We start from the raw sequence: 8736 nt of genomic DNA, 5'->3' as shown, positions 1-8736 counted from the left end.
GCCTGGCCTCTGTGTGGTCCTTTCCTGTCTGTACACTGTACATGGAGTGGAAGGAAGGACAGATGGGATGGGGGCATACAAGGATGCTGCCTTAACAGCAAGAAACTTGGTTAGAAGAGCTAAAGCTCAGTTTGAATTAAATCTAGCCAGGGAGAGCAAGGGGAACAGCAAAAATTTCTTCAGGTACATTAATGGCAAAAAGAAGACAAAGGCAGGTGTGGGCCCCCTCAGAAAGGAAAGGGTAGAACTGGTGACAATTGGCATGGAGAAGGCTGTGGAACTCATAAGCTGCCTCCTCCAGGGCATGAGGCAGGAAATGAAAAGGCAGCATTGGGAAATGAAGCACCCAGCCCATGCCATGAGCTGGAATGTTTCCTCTTCATCATCAGCACCTTCACAAATGGCTACTCCAGAGCCATTCAAGTTTTCCACAGCCCAGCCTCTGCCTCCACATGGATCCTTTTTTGGTGTCACTGCCTCAGGTTGCAGTGTAAGAAAGGCATTGGCTTGGGTGCTGGGGGATGAGGTGGGGACACAAGTGGCCGATTCATCATTCCCAAAGGAAGGAGAGAGTATGGAACACAGCAGTGAGGCCCTTTCAGGCACTGTCCTTTGCAGCTGAGGAAGACATCCCTGGCAGTGGGGATCAAACCTTAAAGAGATTTTCTCATGGTTTCAGTAGCTCTCTTGTGACAATTTTAGGCTGTGCCTTTAAGAAAGATAGCTGCAGAGTTCTCTAGCTGAATGTTTTGGTGTAAAAAGGAAAACAAAAGGAGATAATTCTAAACTAATTTCATTGGCAGATCAGTAGAATGTAGCTTCCAGAACTTACAGTCTGTCTTCAGTCTTTTTTTCTTGGCCAGCCTGTGTGCAACTGACCTTGGACTGAAACTGATGAGATAAGAAAACTAACTTTCTTAGAAGGGTGTCAGGGGCTGTATGTTTTGGGGACAAGAACATTAAATGAGTCCCCAGAAGGAGGAAGTGATCTTTTTGGTAGATATGGGAGCAGAAAAATCAACTATACAAAAGACTCCTGTGGGGGTTGAGAAGGGAAAAAACAAACAGCAACAGTAATTGGAGCTAAAGGGGAACCTTTTAAGGTGCTCCTGCTTGAAAATATAGAAATAGACTCTGAAAAAAGGATTTATTTAAACGATTTGTTAGTCATTCCAGAGAATGAGTACAATCCCTTTGGGAGGAATCTTCTCTTGTTTAATTAACGACAGATACAGCTGTCCAGACTGCAGAAAAAGGGTGGACACATGTGTCACGAGTAAAAGGACAGTAACCTCTGAGCCTATAGAGATTAGAGGGACTCTACAGAGAAAGTAAAACTGGCATCAGCATGAGTTCCACACTGTAATGGGTTGGGGCAAACCCCCTCCCCACCATGGGCAGAAATAACGACTCAAACAGATTGCAAAAGTGATGGAAAGTTTAAATAGAGAACAGTGAGTGTGTACAGAAAGCCAGAAGCACAGTGACAAAAGAAACCCCAAAACAGACCCAGAAAGACCCCATCCCCACCTGAGGGTGCACCCAAGACCCCCAGGGCTCCTCCTTCCCCCCCACTGCTAGGCTAGTCTCAGCTGGTCAGATCTGAGACTGCCCATTCCCCTGTGGCCTTGGGCCTTGCCAGGCCCATGGCCGGGAGACATTTCCCCCAGTTACCGGGTGGCGGAGAGGAAAGGAAAGAGGAAGTGCCAGACGCTGCCAGGGATTTTATGGTGGTGCAGGAATTATGGTAGGAAATACCTAATTTCATGTGTCCATCCACTGGGCTGGACTTCTGGACACAGGAAACACCCCCGTAGCAGAGGGCACCCAGCCCAAACTACTACACACACCACTAATATAGATGGCTTGAAGTACCTTTGAGACTGTTGTTAGGGCCAACAGATCACAAAAGTATTCAAACAGCTCCAGAGAGTACGAGACAGCCCCACCTTCTGAAATGTATGCAACAGCATGTGATATTGAATCTGCGTTGCAAGAGAACATTGAGAAACATCCCCATTTCACTCTGTGTTTAAAGCATCCTAGAACTCATGGGGGATGGGTAACTTGCAAATGTTTTAAATGTTGTAAGAAATGGTCTTGTATTTCTTATAATCAAGGAGTATTTTGTCCTGAATGATGTAACTGTAAAAATAGACCTGAAAACAGACCCCACCTGGAGTACTGTGTCCAGTTCTGGAGCCCCTATTACAAGAGGGATCTGGAGGTGCTGGAAGGTGTCCAGAGAAAGGCCACGAGGATGAGCAGAGGGCTGGAGCACCTCTCCTGTGAGGACAGACTGAAGGAGTTGGGGCTGTTCAGTCTGGAGAAGAGAAGGCTCCCAGGTGACCTCATTGTGGCCTTCCAGTATCTGAAGGGGGCTACAGGAGGGCTGGGGAGGGACTGCTCAGGATCTCAGGTAGTGATAGGACTAGGGGGAATGGAATGAAGCTGGAGGTGGGGAGATTCAGGCTGGAGGTGAGGAGGAAGTTCTTCCCCATGAAAGTGGTGAAGCCCTGGAATGGGTTGTCCAGGGAGGTGGTTGAGGCCCCATCCCTGGAGGTGTTTAAGGCCAGGCTGGCTGAGGCTGTGGCCAGGCTGCTCTAGTGTGGGGTGTCCCTGCCCATGGCAGGGGGGTTGGCACTGGATGATCCTTGTGGTCCCTTCCTACCCTGACTGATACTATGATACTATGAAAATAGGCAGCCTGGATTAATAAATATAGAGACCTTATTTTGTGGTGAAGAAAAAGGATTTAAATCCCCTTGGAAAATTCTTGAAAGGGATTGGCATAAGTGGGAGATAAAGGCTAGAGACATTTTAGTTAAGGAATACCAAGAACAAGTGAAGAGGTTAGTAAAAGGGAAAAGTAAGGGAGACACAAGGAAAATTATTGTGGAGGACTTTGAGGAAAGAGGAATTGAAATAACAAAAGCACAATGGGAAATGGTAAACGAGCTGACCAAGGAAGTAGAGAAGAGGCTCCAACTGAAATCTTAAAGTGGGTTAAGGAATCTCTGGGCTTTGTGAAGAATGTAACTGCTGCCAAGACGATATTAGACCTGGCTGCTGGTTGCACCCAGTAGGCTAAGGAGGCAGAATTAACATATACTGGTGGAGCCTAATCTTGATCCTAACCCTATTTTTGTATAAGGAGTCCAATCAAACTCAAAAAGACTACCTAAATAGATCATGTTCCCATGTGTGGATAAATTCTCTTCCAATATTAGTAATGATAGGCAGGTTGAAAGGCCATTATGGAGCTAAGATTATGATGCCATCTGAAATAAAACCATGAGAACAGAACACTTACCTGCAACTATTGAAAGGGAGAGCAGTCAGCTCAGTAGGTAGAGCATGAGACCCTTAATCTCAGGGTTGTGGGTTCAAGCCTGCAGTGGGCAGGCAGCACTGTCCCTTTACTGCTAGATTTGTTCCCAGGTACCTGAGAATTCAGCCCGCAGGTTTCCTTTGATAGGGACAGCTTTTCCTGATGTAACAGACATACAAAAAGCATTCCAAAACCCCAGCAACTTGAGGACCATACGGAGATTCCACAATCTGAGTTAAGGAGGAAGTTACAATTAAGAACCCTTGGATGTAAATATGCTGGCACCTTGTATCCAGCAATGTTGGGAGACAACTATAGGTAGGAATAAAGGGGGAAATAGGACTGACCCTGGATGTGGGAATGTAATTTTTATAGGGCAGTATTCAAAGGGCTCACAATTTATTAGATATGGAGAAGCAAATATGTGGAACCTTGATTAGACCAGAAAGAAAGGACACATGCCTAAAGGAAAGCCAATATTTTGGATACTTTGGAGACTTGATGGGGTGCTTGGTGCCATGGGTTAGTTGTTTAGGTGGGTTGGATTGGTTGATGGGTTGGACGTGATGATCTTGAAGGTCTCTTCCAACCTGGTCTCGTCTATTCTATTCTATTCTATTCTATTCTATTCTATTCTATTCTATTCTATTCTATTCTATTCTATTCTATTCTATTCTATTCTATTCTCGAGTTCTGTGTCCAGTTCTGGGCCCCTCAATTTAGGAAGGAGGTTGACTTGCTGGAACGAGTCCAGAGAAGGGCAACAAAGTTGGTGAGGGGCTTGGAACACAATCCCTATGAGGAGAGACTGAGGGAGTTGGGGCTGCTTAGCCTGGAGAAGAGGAGACTCAGGGGTGACCTTATTGCTCTCTACAACTACCTGAAGGGAGGTTGTAGACAGGCAGAGGTTGATCTCTTCTCCCAGGCAGCCAGTACCAGAACAAGAGGACACAGTCTCAGGCTGTGCCAGGGGAGGTTTAGGTTGGATGTTAGGATGAAGTTCTATACAGAGAGAGCGATTGCCCATTGGAATGGGCTGCCTGGGGAGGTGGTGGAGTCACCATCATTGGAGGTGTTCAGGAGGAGACTTGATGGGGTGCTTGGTGCCATGGGTTAGTTGTTTAGGTGGGTTGGATTGGTTGGTGGGTTGGATTGGTTGATGGGTTGGACACGATGATCTTGAAGGTCTCTTCCAACCTGGTTTCTTCTATGTAATTCTATGTAATTCTATTCTATTCTATTCTATTCTATTCTATTCTATTCTATTCTATTCTGTTCTGTTCTGTTCTGTTCTGTTCTGTTCTGTTCTGTTCTGTTCTATTGTATTCTACTTAATACCTATTGGGTCAGGATGCTATTGGATATGTGGTAAAAATGCTTATAAGGTACTATCCTTAGGATGGCAAGGAAGATGTGCTGTAGGACCAGTGTATCCTCATATCTTAATAGTAAATCAGCCACAAGGATTACTCAGGAGCCTTGCAAGAAGAACCAAGAGGGGAGAGAATCCACTAGTAACCAGGTACAGCAAGTTTCATAGTTTTGCTAGGTGGTTTCTACCTTTGCTTGGGGTTAGTGAACTTGAAAAAGCAATATTAAATGTTTCTGCTACAGTTGAAATTATGATGAATGCAAGCATAGATGCAACAAAAGCTCAACAGCTTGAAGTCAACAGTCTCTCGAAAATATCTACTCAAAATAGGTTAGCTTTGGATTTCTTATATGTTGTATGTGTGGTCATAAATGTGAGCTGTGGCAGTTATGTTAATCTGTAGTTCAGTGATTGCAGATCACAATCAAATATTACATCAGATTTATTTGGAGGATGCTTCTTGTGGGTTTAAAGAAATATGGGAAAAGCTAACTTCTTGGTTACCAAATATAAGTTGGTTTAAACATTTGTTTGTAATCCTTGTTGGAATAATTGTAATACTGATCTGTGTAATTGTTTGTCGTTGTTGTTTTTAAATTATAAGACCTTTAGGTAAAATTGTTTATGCCAATAATTTACAAGCAGATGGTTATGATCTGAAGGTGATCGGAACAGAGGAACCTAATTATGGTCCAATTAAGGAGGTTCACAGTCTCACAGTATCACAAAGGTTGGAAGAGACCTCAAGGATCATCAAGTCCAACCTGTCACCACAGACCTCATGACTAGACCATGGCACCGAGTGCCATGTCCAATTCCCTCTTGAACACCTCCAGGGATGGGGACTCCACCACCTCCCTGGGTAGCCCATTCCAATGGCAAATGCCTCTCTCAGTGAAGAACTTTCTCCTCACCTTGAGCCTCAACTTTCCCTGGCACAGCTTGAGACTGTGTCCTCTTGTTCTGGTGCTGGTTGGCTGGGAGAAGAGACCAACCCCTTCCTGGCTACAACCACCTTTCAGGTAGTTGTAGACAGCAATGAGGTCTCCCCTGAGCCTCCTCTTCTCCAGGCTAAGCAACCCCAGCTCCCTCAGCCTCTCCTCACAGGGCTGTGCTCAAGGCCTCTCCCCAGCCTCATTGCCCTTCTCTGGACACGCTCAAGTGTACCGTTCTGAAAAATCTGGAAATCATAACACAAATCAATGGTGGCAAAAAGGAAATGGGGGATTGTTATGAATATACTACTGATTTGTGTTAAAAGTATAAACCTCAGAGTGCACTAAGATTAAGGGTCAGAAGCTTGCAAGAGCCTGTTGTGAGGACAAAGGGAAGGCTGCATATTTTACAGCCTCCAACAGTGACTGTGTGTTTGGCTAATTGGAGGCACCAAGGCTGAGGAGAAACTGTATTAAGATAAACACTCAGTTCTATCCAGAACTGAGGATTTGTTTTCTTTAGATAAGAAGCCTGGACAACTGAGCATGTGTGAAAGTGGACAGCTTTGAGAATGACTTATTGACTTCATCTTTTGACCCTTGGTAAGACCCCTACCACGCAGAGTGCTCATGAGCAGGGATTTGCCCACGTGTTCTGAGAACTGCCTTCTATTTAGCATAAGATTGTTTATGTAGATGATGTAGCTATGTAAGATGAAGAAAGCTATTGAGAAAGTGCTGTGGGGATGAAGTTTTGTACCCTCACAAGCTCAGATGGTTGTTTTGCTTGCTTTTATTGCCTTTAACTGTCTTTTTATGGTCTTTTATTGCCAATAAAATTGTGACCAGAAACTTTTACCTGGAGTCATCTATAACGCAGGCTCAGGGAGAGCATGTCTACTCACCGGCTCAGGGAGAGTACGTCTACCCGCTGGCTCAGGGAGAGCACGTCCACCTGCTGGCTTAGGGAGAGCACATCCACCTGCTGGCTTAGGGAGGGCACGTCTACCTGCTGGCTCAGGGAGAGCACGTCTACCTGCTCGGAAAAAAAGAGCATGTCTACCTGCCGTGATGAGGCGACCACGTCTACCCCCTGCCATAATGGAGCCCACGTCTACCCATTCGCCAGTTCAAGAGGAACCAGTGGCTGGGGGGTAGCAGGGGACTGGGGGGGGACTGGGAGGATGGGGGGGGGGGAGGGCGGAATTTTTCCTTTCTTTTTTTTTATTTAGTCTGTGCTTAATTTCTTGACAACTTTCTCCAGCCTTGGGACGAGTGGGGCCCGGCCACTGGTTCAGGCACCCAGCAGAAGCCGAACACGGTGCTAGGTTCCTGGCCCCGGGATCATGTGGCTCTGGCCACCCCGTTCACCAGGGAGTTGCTCAGAAGCCTGCAAAGTGCCTGAGGGAGGCTTACGGCAGGGACTAGGCTGGCTCTGAGACCCCCAGAGTGGTGGGGAGAGGCCTCTGGGTGGGCCTGGAGTCGCTCGGTGACCTCCAGAGAGGTGCAAAAGATCCTCCGGGCTGGGCTGGGGGGGCTCTGGGACCCCTGCAACGCAGCGAAGAGAGGCCTCTGGTGGCCCTCTCCTGCTGCTCTGAGGCCTGCAAAGCAGCCAGTTGATGCCTCCCTAGGGGCTGAGTCTGGCTCTGAGCACCTCTGCCCATTGCCTGCGCTGGGAGGACACCATCTGCCCCTTCATTCACCCGGCCTTGGCAGCAGCCAGCCACAGTGGCAGGTTCCGGGCCCCAGAACCGTGTGTGCGTGTGTGTCTGTGTGTCTGTGTGTCTGTGTGCATGTGTGTGTGCATGTGTGTGTGCGTGCGTGTGTGTGTCTGTGCGTGTCTGTGTCTGTGCGTGTCTGTGTGTGTGCGCGCGTGCGCGCGTGTGTGTGCACGCACGTGTGTGCGTGTGTGTGTGTGTGTGTGGGTGTGGGTGTGGGTGTATCTGGCACCCCGTCCACGGGCAGCGGGCAAGTGGGCAGGCGGGCGCGCGAGGGCAAGGGTGGGGGGGAGTGGCAGAAGGGTACCGGCAGCTGGAAGCGGCAGAGAGGGCGCGCGCGCCTCCTAGCGGCAGCGGCAAACACTTGCTTCAGAGAAGGTTACACGGCGACCGGCCTGCCCTGGCCCCAGCAGCACCTGGAACCGGTGGCAGGTTCCCGGTCCCGGGACTGGCTGGACCCGACGGGTGGGGGATCCCGGGGCGGGGGGATGGGTGGTGGGGGAGGAGAGGCAGCAGGAACCGGCAGCTGCGTGTGCGGCGGGGCGGGCGAACCGCGGCGGGAAGTGGATGCTTCAGTCTCAGGCTGCGCCAGGGGAGGTTCAGGTTGGATTTTAGGAAGAAGTTCCATACAGAGAGAGTGATTGCCCATTGGAATGGGCTGCCCAGGGAGGTGGTGGAGTCACCATCGTTGGAGGTGTTCAGGAGGAGACTTGATGGGGTGCTTGGTGCCATGGTTTAGCTGTTTGGGTGGGTTGGATTGGTTGATGGGTTGGATGCGATGATCTTGAAGGTCTCTTCCAACCTGGTTTGGTTTATTCTAAATAAAGTTTATTCTAAGCAAGTTACAGGGGGGGCAACTTGTCCCAGCCCCGGGACCGGCTGGACCCGGTGCCCGGTTCGCGGATGGTGGGGCAGGTGGATGGAGTGAGGGGGAAGGTTTGGCGGAGGTGTGCGTGTTGCGGGGGGGGGACCGACAATGTTGGATTTTTGTTCCATGTTTAGTTTCCTGCCGGTTTCGGTGCTTCAGTGAAGGTCGCATGAGTTCTGTTGTTGAGGCGCAAGTCGGGCAGAGATGGAGGGTGGGGGGGCAGCAACCTGCCTCGGCTCCGGCGGCAGGTTCCCGATCCTGGGAGCGGCTGGACCCAGTGCGGAGCTTCCCGGCCCTGGAGAGTTGATTAGGTGGGTTGGATTGGTTGATGGGTTGGACATGATGATCTTGAAGGCCTCTTCCAACCTGGCTTTATTTATTATTATTATTATTAGTAGTAGTAGTAGTAGTAGTAGTAGTAGATGATCAATCTAGGCACTGTGTACACTTTTAATATGTCTAGTTTTTGAAATGGTTTTAAAGGCGCTCTTTCTGTACGATTGAGCCAAACT

The sequence above is a fragment of the Melanerpes formicivorus genome, unplaced genomic scaffold, assembly GCF_026170545.1.
Source record: "Melanerpes formicivorus ecotype bairdi unplaced genomic scaffold, bMelFor1.0.p_v2 SCAF_10, whole genome shotgun sequence".
In the NCBI taxonomy this organism is placed as follows: Eukaryota; Metazoa; Chordata; class Aves; order Piciformes; family Picidae; genus Melanerpes; species Melanerpes formicivorus.
The sequence above is the reverse complement of the archived record's forward strand: the minus strand, read 5'-3'. Positions refer to the sequence as shown.